The sequence below is a fragment of the Saimiri boliviensis genome, chromosome 8, assembly GCF_048565385.1.
Source record: "Saimiri boliviensis isolate mSaiBol1 chromosome 8, mSaiBol1.pri, whole genome shotgun sequence".
NCBI lineage: Eukaryota > Metazoa > Chordata > Mammalia > Primates > Cebidae > Saimiri > Saimiri boliviensis.
Genome location: NC_133456.1, coordinates 86,981,956 through 86,994,483, shown reverse-complemented (window position 1 = coordinate 86,994,483; position 12,528 = coordinate 86,981,956). Strand labels below are relative to the sequence as shown.

At 43.6% G+C, this 12,528-nt stretch overlaps 1 protein-coding gene across 3 annotated transcripts in view; it reads right to left on the bottom strand.

Annotated features, from left to right (window-relative positions):
• SRGAP3 (SLIT-ROBO Rho GTPase activating protein 3) overlaps window positions 1-12,528 on the bottom strand; it is a 260,739-nt gene that overhangs the window by 136,927 nt on the left and 111,284 nt on the right. The gene's annotated exons all lie outside the window — the stretch shown is intronic.

Below are 12,528 nucleotides of genomic sequence, written 5' to 3'. Positions count from 1 at the left end.
TAAATAAATAAATGTACAAAGTTAGATTCTCTTCCAATAATAAAAAATGTTTTTGAAAAGTTGGTATTAGCAAATCTTCCTTTAATTAAGGGATCATAAACCCTTGCTACTCAAAGTGTGGTCCATGAGGCTCATGCCTGTAATCCCAGCACTCTAAGAGGCTGAGGCAGAAGAATCACTTGAGGATAGGAGCTCAAGACCAGCCTGGGCAAAACAGGGAGATCTCATCTTTATTTTAAAAAAAAAAAAAATGGTTTTCAAATCAGCCAGGTGTGGTGGCATGGGCTTGTGTTCCCAGCTACTCAGGAGGCTGAGGTGGAAGGACTGCTTAAGCCCAGGAGGACCAGGTTGCAGTGAGCCATGATTGTGCCTCTGCACTCTGGCTTATATGACAGAGCAAGACTCTGTCTCAAAAAAATTAAAATGTGGTCCATGGACCAGCAGCATCAGCATCACCAGTGGGCTTGTTAAAAATGTAGAAGCCTACACAATAAAACAAGACCTCATGCCTAGTAAAAAAATTAAAAAGCAATTAGCTGAGCATGGTGGCACATGCCTCTAGGCCCAGCTCCTTGGGAGGCTGAGGTTGCTTGAGTCCAGGAGTTCAAAGCTTCAGTGAGCCATGACCATACCATTATGCTTACAGGGAACTCCTATAAGAGAAAAAAAAAAAAAGAATGGAAAAAGAAAAAAAAAAGAGAGGAAAAAAAGGAAAAGAAAGAAAAGGAAGGAAGGAAGGAGGAAGGAAGGAAGGAAAAGGGAGGGGCAGGTGAAGGAAAGGAAAGGGGAGGAACGAAGGGAAGGAAGGGAAGGCAGGGAAGGAGGAAAAGAGGGAGGGGAGGGAGGGAGGAATGGAGGGAAGGAGGGAGGGAGGGAGGAAGGAAAAAGAAACACAGAATCATCCAAACTCATCAAGATGCATAAATTAAACGTATACATTTTGGGAGCATTTCAATAATACCTTAATAAAGCTAAAAGAGCTGCAGAGTAAAGTCTCAGGCTCCAGCCAATACCATCCTAATCAGAATCTGCATTTTATCAAGATCTCCCAGGTGGTCCTTGTGCACTGCCATCAGCCATCCCGCCCATCTCATTATGAGAAGCATTTCCCATGCAAAGTTATGCTTTCTGTTTAATGATTTATCAAATGTGTAAAACAATAATGTTATTTTGATAAACTGTGTATTAGTAATCACTGTAGTGATACACAAATCAATATAAAAGGAGGATCCTTAGAGTTCAAAGGAAAAAATTTAAATGTCCATTTCAGTTTACATACATACATAGAGTTAAAAAAGAATGATAATCTTAAAACTTTCAAACACAAAATATGTTAAGATTAAATTTTACGAAGCAGGTGAAAGGGAATTAGGAGTTCAAGAAGGCAAAGAAAGAACAGTGTAAAACACTGGACTTGTTCAGGTAATTTTTGACAGATGATGGTAGAAACCAATGTATTATGGTATTTATTCTATGACCAGGCAATTTCACTCATGGATACATACACAAAAAAAATCAGTGCCTATGTTCACCAAAAAATATATACAAGAATACTTACAGTATCTTTATAGCCAAATATTAGAAATGACCCTAAATGTCATAGAATGGATTTTTTGAATGTGAGATATTGAGTGGAATAATATACAACAATGAAAACGGAATGCTACTGCTCCCCACAGTAACATGCTTGAAACCCACGGACCTTGTGTTTATGAAAGAAGCCAGAACAAATGAGGTTGTGCAAAACTAGTTTATGGTGATAGAGGCTGGAAAAGTGGTCACCTTTGATGGGTATTGACGGAGACAGGGAATAAGCCTGCCCTCTGAATACTGGAGATGTTCCACACCTTGATGTGGATGGTAGGGACACTGATAAAAATTAATTAAGCTGCTCACTTAATATTTATGTATTCTACTACATAAAAGTGAGGCTTCAATAAAAAGACAAAATTAAAAACTGCTATGTTAGTTTCTATTTGATACATTTTCAAGAATTTTTTGAGACAGGGATCTCTATGTTACCCAGGCTGGTCTTCAACTCTTAGGCTCAAGCAATCCTTCTGCCTTGGCCTTCTAAGTAGCTGGGACTGAAGAGGTAAGCCACCCCGCCCATCCTATCCCCCAACATTCTGATACAGTTTTAAGAGAGTAGTATGGTATAATGCTACACTACAATGTCAATATTTAAAACATGGCCACAATTATATCTTTTGTAACTAACCAAACTTAGAATAAAATATTTTCTTTTATTTAGCACAAACTAAAGAATGAGACATTTTACACGTCAACTTGAAATGTATGAAGCAGAAGAGATATTTTTGTTCCCAAAGTTCATGTAGAGGGTAGATAAGAAAAAAAAAAAAATGTTGAAAACCACTGCTTCAGAGCCCACATGAAGTGCTGCTCCTCCCAGAAAGTCCTGGGCTGCCATCCCTGGTGACCCTCTTCTGAACTCCCACGGCACGTACAGTAAATCTCAGATTGCCTAGTGCTGTTCTGTTTGGGTTTTTTGGTGTTAGTTTTCATTCCTTCATGTATGCATGCCATCTCTGCCTTATCTCCTCAAATTCTGAGGGCAGATTCTCCCAGCACATAATAGGTCATCAGGATATAAATATCTATCTGTATAGCAAACTACTATTTCCCCACCCCCCCACCTTTTTTTTTTTTTTTTTTTGAGATGGAGTCTTGCTCTGTCACCCAGGCTAGAGTGCAGTGGCACCATCTCGGCTCACTGCAACCTCTGCCTCCTGGGTTCAAGCAATTCTCCTGCCACAGCCTCCCAAGTAGCTGGTATTACAGGCATAAGCCACCACACTTGGCTAATTTTTATAGTTTTAGTAGAGACAGGGTTTCACCATGCTGGTCAGGCTGGTCTTGAACAGCTGACCTCAGGTGATCTGCCCACCTCAGTCTCCCAAAGTGCTGGGATTACAAGCATGAGCCACCACGCCCAGGCTACTATTTCCCATTAGCAGGTGCTTTTACCCAAGTGCATTAAATGTTGTGATTATGGGAGCCTCAGCTGGCATACACACACACACACACACACGCACACACACACCATATCACACATACATACAAAACACAAAACATACTACACATACCACTCAACCCCCCTCCACACACACACACATTCAACATGGATGTACAATAGCATGGTTTTTACAGATGAAGAAACCAAGGCTTTATGTAAACCAAAATCAGGGACTCATCCAAGGTCACACATTGTTCTCCGAACTCTAACAAACTACTCAGGTCCCCTCTTAGGTGCTCTACCTGTTGAACTGAATTGTAGTGAGGTACCATCATTCCCACCAGACCAAGCCTCGTCATATCAACACATAGTTATAAAAGTATAACAATACCGTAAGTGCTACTAGTGTTTCCCCACTTTTTCCCCACAGACAAGGAAGTGGCCACTAAAGAGGAAGACGCTAGCAGAGCCAGCAATTAAACCCAAGTCCCTCAGAAGCTTACCACAATGCTCTTAACATGATGAAAATGCTAGACTGAGGCCCCTATAGGAACTTCTTGGTCTGTATTTCATGAATTATCCTTGTTTTCCATATTAAAACAAAACAAAAAACACACTTTCAATCCATCTGTATTCAACCTCTTGCATTCTTGTTGTGACAAGATGGTGATCTAAAGAGATATTATTTATTAGAAAAGCTGTAGCCACTGCCTTCCTCCATTACAGAGCATAATCAGGAGACAAGATTCTCATATTTTAGAGGAAAAGCTCATAAATCACATCGTGATGACAGCAGATGATTTGGAAGGAGCAGAACAACCTCTCCCAGTTCATACAACCAGCTGGAGCCTCCCAGGCTAGGCCGTGCATGGAACCCTCCAGCAATTTGCAGGGCCCAGAATCAAGTCTTTCTAGCAGGAAATGGCCCTGGCAAAGCATCCTCTGAAGGCTGCCCTGATCTGGAGCCCTGAGGGCATTTGATTACCCATCTTGTTATTTCTAATTCCCACCCAAGTTGCTGCTAGGAGCCTACAAACTGGCACAGATTTGAGTTTTCTCCTTGAAGATTTCAAAGAGAGAAAAATAAAATAAAATAAAACAGAATTGTTCCCAAGGCACAGACTTCATTCAGCAGACATTCCCCCTGGGGAGACAGTTCCAGCCATAACACAGCGTTGAGTGGCAGAAAAATTAAAAGGGGACAGGGCAGGGAGGGAAAGCAGTTGGAAAGTTGGGACAGGCTTTGAACTCAACACCTGAAAGCTGAAGATGACCTCACTGATTGCCTGGTGCCGCCTCTTGGTTTTATAGACAGGGGCATGAGGCTCAGAGAAGGGGAAGAACTAATTCTTTTCTTCCTTTTTTTTTCCTGAGATGGAGTCTCACTCTGCTGCCCAGGCTGGAGTGCAGTGGCATGATCTCACCTCACTGCAACATCACCTTCCCAGTTCAAGTTATCCTCCCACCTCAGCCTCCAAGTAGCTGGGGACTACAAATGCGTGCCACCACACTCAGTTAAATTTTTTGTATTTTTAGTAGAAATGGGGTTTCACCATGTTGGCCAGGCTGGTCTCGAACTCCCCATCTCAAGTGATCCACCCACGTCGGCCTCCCAAAGTGCCGGATTACAGGTGTGAACCACTGCGCCCAGCAGTAGGAACTGATCTTTCAATTCAGGTCTCCTAAAGCACCAATCTCCCTGTGTCACCCTCCTAGTAAAATTCTCCATGGTTCCCCATTGCTTATAGGATCCAAGTCAAACTCCTCTGACATTCAAAGCTCAAGAATATACAGTCTTCCTACCTATCCCCGTAACACTCCTTCCCACTCGCCAAGCAACCATCTCACTAAAAATCATTTTGCATGCCCCCAGGCTGCCACCCATGGCAAACAGCCCATGTGACCCACCTTATGGAGAGCAAGATTCCTCAAACTTCCCACTGCCCCTCACAGCTACAACCTCACCAGCAAGATTAGGGAGATTCTTCAGATCAAAGGTAATTAGGAATTCTCTCTCTTTTTTTGAATTAGTGAGCTATTTTTAGAGCAGTTTTAGGTTTACCAAAAAATTGACCAGAAATTAGAGAGTTCCCATATATCCCCTCTCCCCTGCACAGTTTCTCCCATTATTAACATCTTGCATTCCATAGTGGTTATTACAGTTGAAGAGCCAATACTGATAGCTATAATTAATCAAAGTCTGTCACGTACACTAGAGTTCATCCTCTGTGTTGTACATTCTATGGGTTTTGACCAATATCTAATGTCATGTGTCCACCATCACAGTATCATACAGAATAGTTGTGCCATCCTAAAAATCCTCGTCCTCTACCTATTCTTCCCCTTATCCTTCCTCCCTACTCACCTCAAGCCCTGGCAATCCCTAATCTTTTTACTGTCTCTATAGTTTTGGATTTCCCAGCATATTATACAGCTGGAATCATAAAGTAAGTAGACTTTTTAGAGTGGCTTCTTTCACCAAGCAATATGTATGTAGGGCTCCATGTCTTTTTATGGCTTCGTAGCTCCTTTCAGTCACTAAATAATATTCCATCTTGTGGAATAATGTTCATAGATTGTTTATTCATTCACCTACTGAAAGACATGTTGGTTGCTCATTACGAATAAAGCTGTTATGAACATCTGTGTGCAGGTTTTTGTATGGACATGTTTTCAACGCATTTGGGTAAATACCCTTTTTGAAATTAACAGGCTTTATTTTTAGAGCAGTTTTAGGCTTACAGAAAAAAAGGAATTATATTTTTAAATAGGAAATACAGGGATTTTTAAAAATATCATATACAAAACTGAAAGGGTAGAAAGAGTATGTAAAGTTTCACTCCCATCTCTGTCTATCAGTCACCTAGTACCTCTCTAGCAAGACAACCGAACTACCATGATCATGTGCCTCATTTCAGAAATAATGGCATGTATCTAAAACATATTATATGTTATATATATCATAATATTTATATTATATATCTATATATTAGAATATCTATATATAGAATTTACATATATAGAATGTTACATATATCATTTCTTCTGTTTTTATACATATTATAGCATATTAGTCACAATGTTCTGTACCTTATCTTCTTCTTTTAAGAATACATCCTGGAGGTGAGGTGCAGCGGCTCACACCGATAATCCCAACAATTTTGGAGGCCAAAGCAGGCAAATCACTTGAGGCCAGGAGTTTGAGACCAGTCTGGCCAATATGGCAAAACCTTGTCTCTACCAAAAATTAAAAAAAACTTACTTGGGCATGGTGGCGCACACCTGTAATCCCAGCTAATCGGCAAGCTAAAGCAGGAGAATTGCTTGAATCCGGGAGGTGGAGGTTGTAGTGAGCCAAGATTGCGCCCCTGCACTCCAGTCTGGGTAACAGAGCAAGACTCTATCTCAAACAAAAAAATGAATACATCATGGAGATCAGTCCATATCATTATATAAAGAACTTCCTCATTCCTTTTACGGCACCCTAGAATTCCACTGTAAAATTTTTTTAGCCAGTCTCTTCTGCTGAACATTTAGATCATTTATAATCTTTTACTATCAGCAGCAATGCTTCATTCTGCACATGTGCAGGAATATCATCTGTATAATAAGTTCTTAAAGCAAAATCACATAAGGATATCACAACTGCTAAACTGCCCTCCCTTGAAATTTTACCAATTTATACTATGATGAAAAATTTAGGAGCGAGTAGGAACTATTTAAAAGCAGACATGCTGGGATTTGCTCCAAAATAACTTTGGGTTTGGAGATGGAGAGTGGTAGGGTTTTAAGTAAAACAAGACTGGCCTTGAGTTAATCACTGAAGTTTGGTTTAGTGCTAGATATCAGGAAAGGGCTTATTATACTAGTCTTTCTACTTTTGGAATGTTTGAAATTTTCATCATAAAAAAAGGAGAAAAGGCAGATAAATCCAATGCAAATCCTATAGCTCTGGTAAGTAGGTCTGACCCGTTAGGAATGCCAACAACTTGCCCTCGCAGGCCTCTGCCCCTTGCCTCCAGACGGCTTTCCTGGGTTAGTAAGAGGAGCCAGGGTATGACTGCAAAGAGTGATTTCAAATGTAGCTTTGGGAAGACCCCACCCAATTCTAATCTTTGGACCGTGTCCTGAAAATGCAGTAACTGTTCTGGCACCTCCTGGGAAGGCAAAGCTCCACTCACAGTCTGTATACTTCCTGAAAACCAAAATCAAGTGAGCACTTGCACCCTTTGCTCCACAGGGGCAGCTGCTACTTTCCCAGTGTAAATTTTTAGGAGCTGATAAAGATAAACCTCCTGATATGTTACAGCCAACGTCTCATCACATCTACGCACAATCACATCTGATTATTGTGACATCCTATGACATTGGTAGTATTGCCACTCCTATTCTACGGATGAAGCAACTGAGACTCAGGAAGGGGAAATGACTTGCCCAGGACCACCAAGAAAGGGCTCAAACCAAGAGTAACAGGCAGACAGGAACTAACATCACTTGATGCCCAAGTCAGGGGCATTCTCTGGCGGTCCTGTTGCATCCTCTTTCAAGGATCATGTCCTGTTCTACCTCCTGTCTCCACCTCCCATGTCATCTCTGTGCCATCCACACAGAGCACCAGCCTGCCTGCCATTCTATGCATCCCAGTGCATCCTGACCCTGACCTCAGGTCCTCCTCTGAGGAGAGAAACTTCAGCTTCATAGCACAATGTAGCGGGCTCTGGGTTCACCTGCCCGTTGGTTCAAATCCTGTCCCTGCTACATGCTCAGGTGGGCAACCTGGGACTCAGTTTCCTCTGTCAAATGGGAATGATAATCTCTACCTCATACTGTTATGAGAATAATACATTTTAATGCAAAGGAAGTTCCCGGCATAGTGCTTTCCATATATTAGCACCCTATTGCCCAACACAGTAGCCACTAGCCACATGTGGCTATTTGCACTTAATTAAAATAAAAAATTAATTCCTCTGTTGCACTTGCCAAATTTCAAGTGTGAAAGGCACATGTGGCTTGTGGCTACCATCCAGGACAGTGCAGAATATTTCCATCACTGCAGAAACTTCTATGGGACAGCACTGTGTTAGAGGCTTTATAAAGTTTAGCTATGATTACTGTGTATTATAACTTCTTTCTGTGGCCATTTCTCATCTCCTTAAAAGGCAAATATGGTCCTGAAAGGCAGGAATGGCACTATCTCATTACTCCGAATTTGTGCACAACGTCTCCAACTGGAGCAGTGTAATGGAGTCTTCGAACCCCTCCCCTCAAGTAAACATGATGATGGAGAATCAGTGTCCTTGCTCCCAGCCCAAAACCCAGCATCCTGGTGGGGTCCCTTGCTCTCCAACCCAGCGCTAGAGGAGATGATGTGACCCGGTGGATAGACCTGGCAGAGCCTGAACTCTGTGGCCACTCTCATAGGGTTGATTATTGTCTCTGTTGGATCCGCAGTGTGAGGCCTTGGGCAGTCAACTCAATATCTTCTCTGAGCTGTCCCGATTTGCAAAAGGCAAGCAACTATTCTTTATTATTATTATTATTATTGTGCAAGTAACTATTCTTATCTTGCAGGGTTTTTGCCAAGATCAGACTGGAAATAATGCAAGTGATGTGCCACGCACCTGGTGGACCCTCAGGGAACAGCATCTATATAGAGGCGGCATAGCGCAGAGGAAGGGCATGCGCTCACAAGCCCTAAGGACAGCCAGCCTAGGCTCCAAATCTGGTTTTCTCAACTTTGGGGAATTGGCTTCAGCTGAGTCTCTGTCTTCTCATCTGTAAAATGGGGAATAACACCTTACCCCTGGGGTTGTTAGAAGGGTCAGGGGTGGTATGCACGTGGTGCCGGGGGCACTGCAGGGTCGCAAGAAATGAGCCATGGCGGCTGCTGCAGTCACGGACTGTGAGCACCAGGCACGCTGGGCACCGAGCTAGGTGTTTCCCAGGCGCCATCTCGTGCCCCGCGTCCACAGCCCCGCAAGAAGGGCTGTGTCACTGGCCACCTTCTTCCAGCCTCTCTGCCCTGGTTCCCCTTCCCCGCACAGCCTCCCCGCAGCCCTAGCTCCTTTCTCTAGGCTCTGCACAAAAGACTCGCGCGGCCCAGGCACGGGCTCCCCATCGCCGCCCTTCCTCCTAATCGAGAGGTGGCTTTCCCCAGCGGCCGGAGGATCCCCCGGGATCCACGCCCCCAGTGCCTGGTGGCAGGGGGTGGGGGCAGCAGGTATGGAGCAGGGGTCAGCCGCTGCACGCCGTTGCCACGGCAACCGTGGCCGGCTGGGACCCCGAGCGCCCCGCCCGCCCCACGCACCATGTGCAGCCACTGGGGTGGCTAAGAGCGGGCTCTGAAGTCGTCTCTTCAGATTCCCTCTTCGCAGACCGGAGCCGGCTCCTGGGACCTTGTATTCTCTCCCTCTCCCCTTCCTGTATTCGTCCAAGACCCCTAGCAGTGACATCAGGCCATCCTTTACTAACTTTTACCAAGCCAGGCTGGTCAGCGGCCATCCTCAATTATTAAATAACACCGCGTTACAGGAGGCAGTGAGTGCCGCGCCCTTTTACGATGAGGAAATTGAGGACTAAGAGAAGGGAAAAGGGCTGCCTGAATCACAGGATTGGAACCTGGGCCTGCCTGACGCCAGAGTCCTCCGGAGACTCTGCCAGGCGTTTCCTGGGTCTATCCCTGATCCCCACCGTTCCTGGGCAGTCTGCCCCAGAATGGGGTTCTTTTTCAAGTCTCATTACCTTCTCAGCCCTGATACATAGGCCTTTTGGGTGCTGCCTATTTATGCCGAGAGCTGAATCTGGGATCAGACTTGGCTGAGTTCACAGCCTGACTTTGACGCTGACTAGCTGTGTGACCTTCAGCAAGTCAGTTAACCTCTCTGGGGCTTGGTTTTCCCATCTGCAGGATGGAGGGAGTAAGAGCAGACATTTTGGAGCTGTGTGCTTCCCCTGAATTGTCTCCTTGAACCTATGCTACAGCCTTAGGAGGGAGTTACTACTATTATTCTATTTTGCAGCGGAGGAGACTGAGCCACAGAGAGGTGAAGTGACATGCCTAATTTCATGTAAATATTAAGATATCTTTTGGCCCCAAGTCTTGTACCCCGTTGCCAGAGAGATGAGTGCCCGCCATATGTACTATACCAAGTGAGCCAGGATTTTACGCTGTCTTTCACCATCTCACAATTATTCAGGGTAGTGAAGGCCAGGCTTAGCACAGAGAATCAAAGCAGATCAAATCCTAAGGCTTCCCTGAATCAAATTCTATCTGCTTGCAGCTTTCTAGGGGATGGGGGAACACATATGCTGGGAAAGCAGTGCTGGATGAAATGACTGGCATATCCCCCCCACTGATTCTCACCACCACCGGCTCCTCCAAAATGGAAGTACAGTATATTGGCTAGTATTTGGGGGAGGGGGGAAGAGTTATTTAATAATGGTGATGCTGTTAACCAGGAAAATTCTCTTCTGTGTAAGAGTAAATAAGGTCCCCAACACACTAGGGAATTCATGTTGGATATACATGCATGACTGGAGAAATTAAAGAAAGGAGTCCCACTTCGTACAGTGGTCTGAAAGCAGAAATCCAGCTCCACAGCCCCCTAACTACCCCTACCCAGATTGCTAAACCAGTGCCTCTGAATAGGAAGCAGGCAGCAGCAAGCAGAATGGGAGGGGGAGAGGGCTTCCCCATAGCATCTGTGCTGTGTCCAAATAATAGCCATTCCCTCCCATAAAGAAGTCAGACAGAAGTTGCCTCCACCCCTTCCAGATGTTCCATGAAATGCAAAGAACAGCCAGAGTGAGGCCACGCCTCCTTCTATCAGAGGCTCTGAGTTAAAGCTGGCTGGGTGTGATCAATTCCAACACGAGATTAATATTCACGGTTTTGCTGCCCAATGGTCCCTGAAGGATCAGATGCATTTAAATGAGAAGAGATCAGAATTCATTAATGCTGAATTTCCAGCTGTGTCCTCTGACTGATGATTTTCTCTTTATGTTTTTAATCCTACCTTCCTCCCAGAACTAAAATAGAAGTCAGAGAACTGGGGATCTGCTGGAAACATCTAAATCTTTCCCAAACTTCACAGCCATCTTTACAATGTACTCCTTCTAAAAACTACCTGCTGTATATTTGTATAATATACTTCTTTAAATCACCTCACTTTTTACCTGGGATATTTTATGGTATCATCATAAATGGAACCCCCCCCCCACAAATGTGCCACTAATTGAATGTAGCTATAGAAACAAACACAACGAACACCAAATTATGTTATTAAATTCTTCCTAGCTTCTGCAGTCTGAGGCCTGATTTTTAATATAAAAGGAGTTTAGCAAGTATTCAAGCAAGTGTTGAAGACAGGCCAGCACCTAACAGCAACTTTCTCATTGAGGTAATCAAAAAGGTTGAAGGCAGGAAGGATTGAAGGAGGACTATAAAGAAAAGAACCATCTGTTGTCGTGAGTTGATGTTATTTAGTTCTGTCTTTGAGGATCACCTAAAATCATCCTGTATATAAACAGATTGAGCATCCCTGATCAGAAAATCTCAAATCCAAAATCCAAAATTTTTGAGCACTCACATGAGGCCATAAGCAGAAAATTCCACCCTTGGCCTTATAGAACAGATCACAGTCAAAACTTAGACACACAATACACAGTTTATTTTAAAGACTGTAGGAAATAACCTTCAGGCTATGCATAAAAGGTGTTTATGAAACAAATGAATTTCATGTTTAGACTTGGGCCCCATCTCCAAGATGTCTTATGATGAATAAGTAAGTATTCCAAAATCCAAAAACTGCAAAATTTGAAACACTTCTGGTCCCAAGTATTTCAGATAAAGAATACTCAACCTGTACCATCAGTAATGCTCATCCCTCAACTTCAAGAAACAGCGTTTGGCCCAACCTCTTAATTCACAAGAAGGGAAACTGAGGAACAGAGAGCCACACCCCAAAGCTGTACCAGCACTTGTGTCTCCCAGCTGCTTGGCCGGTGTTCAACTCTTTTGTCCACAGTTCTTCATATTCAAGTCCTTTCTGTCCTGTTACAAAAGGCAGCTAGCACAGCACCAGTGCCTGTCACCAGGTTGGTTCCTGACAAATCTTTTTAAATGAATAAATGAAATGTTATATGGGATAGGCTAAATAATGACCTCCAAAAGATATCTAGCTCATAATCCCTGGAATCTATGAATATTATCTTCAATGGCAAAAAAGGACATTGCAGATGTGATTAAAATTAAGGATCTTGATGAGATTATCCTGGATCATCTGGGTGGATCCTAATGCAATTATAAGTGTCCTTACAGGAGAAAGAGAGAAAAAAAGGATAATTGTCACAGAAGAGGAGGAGGTGTAACCATGGAAGCAGAGATTGCAGTAATGCAACCACAAGCCAAGGAATGATGGCAGCCACCAGACAAGGGACAGTTTCTCCCCTAGAGCTGCTGGAGGGAATGTGGCTCTGGTCACACCTTGATTTTGGATTGGTGAGGCTGACTGCAGATGTCTACCTTCCAGAACTGTCAGAGAATAAATGTG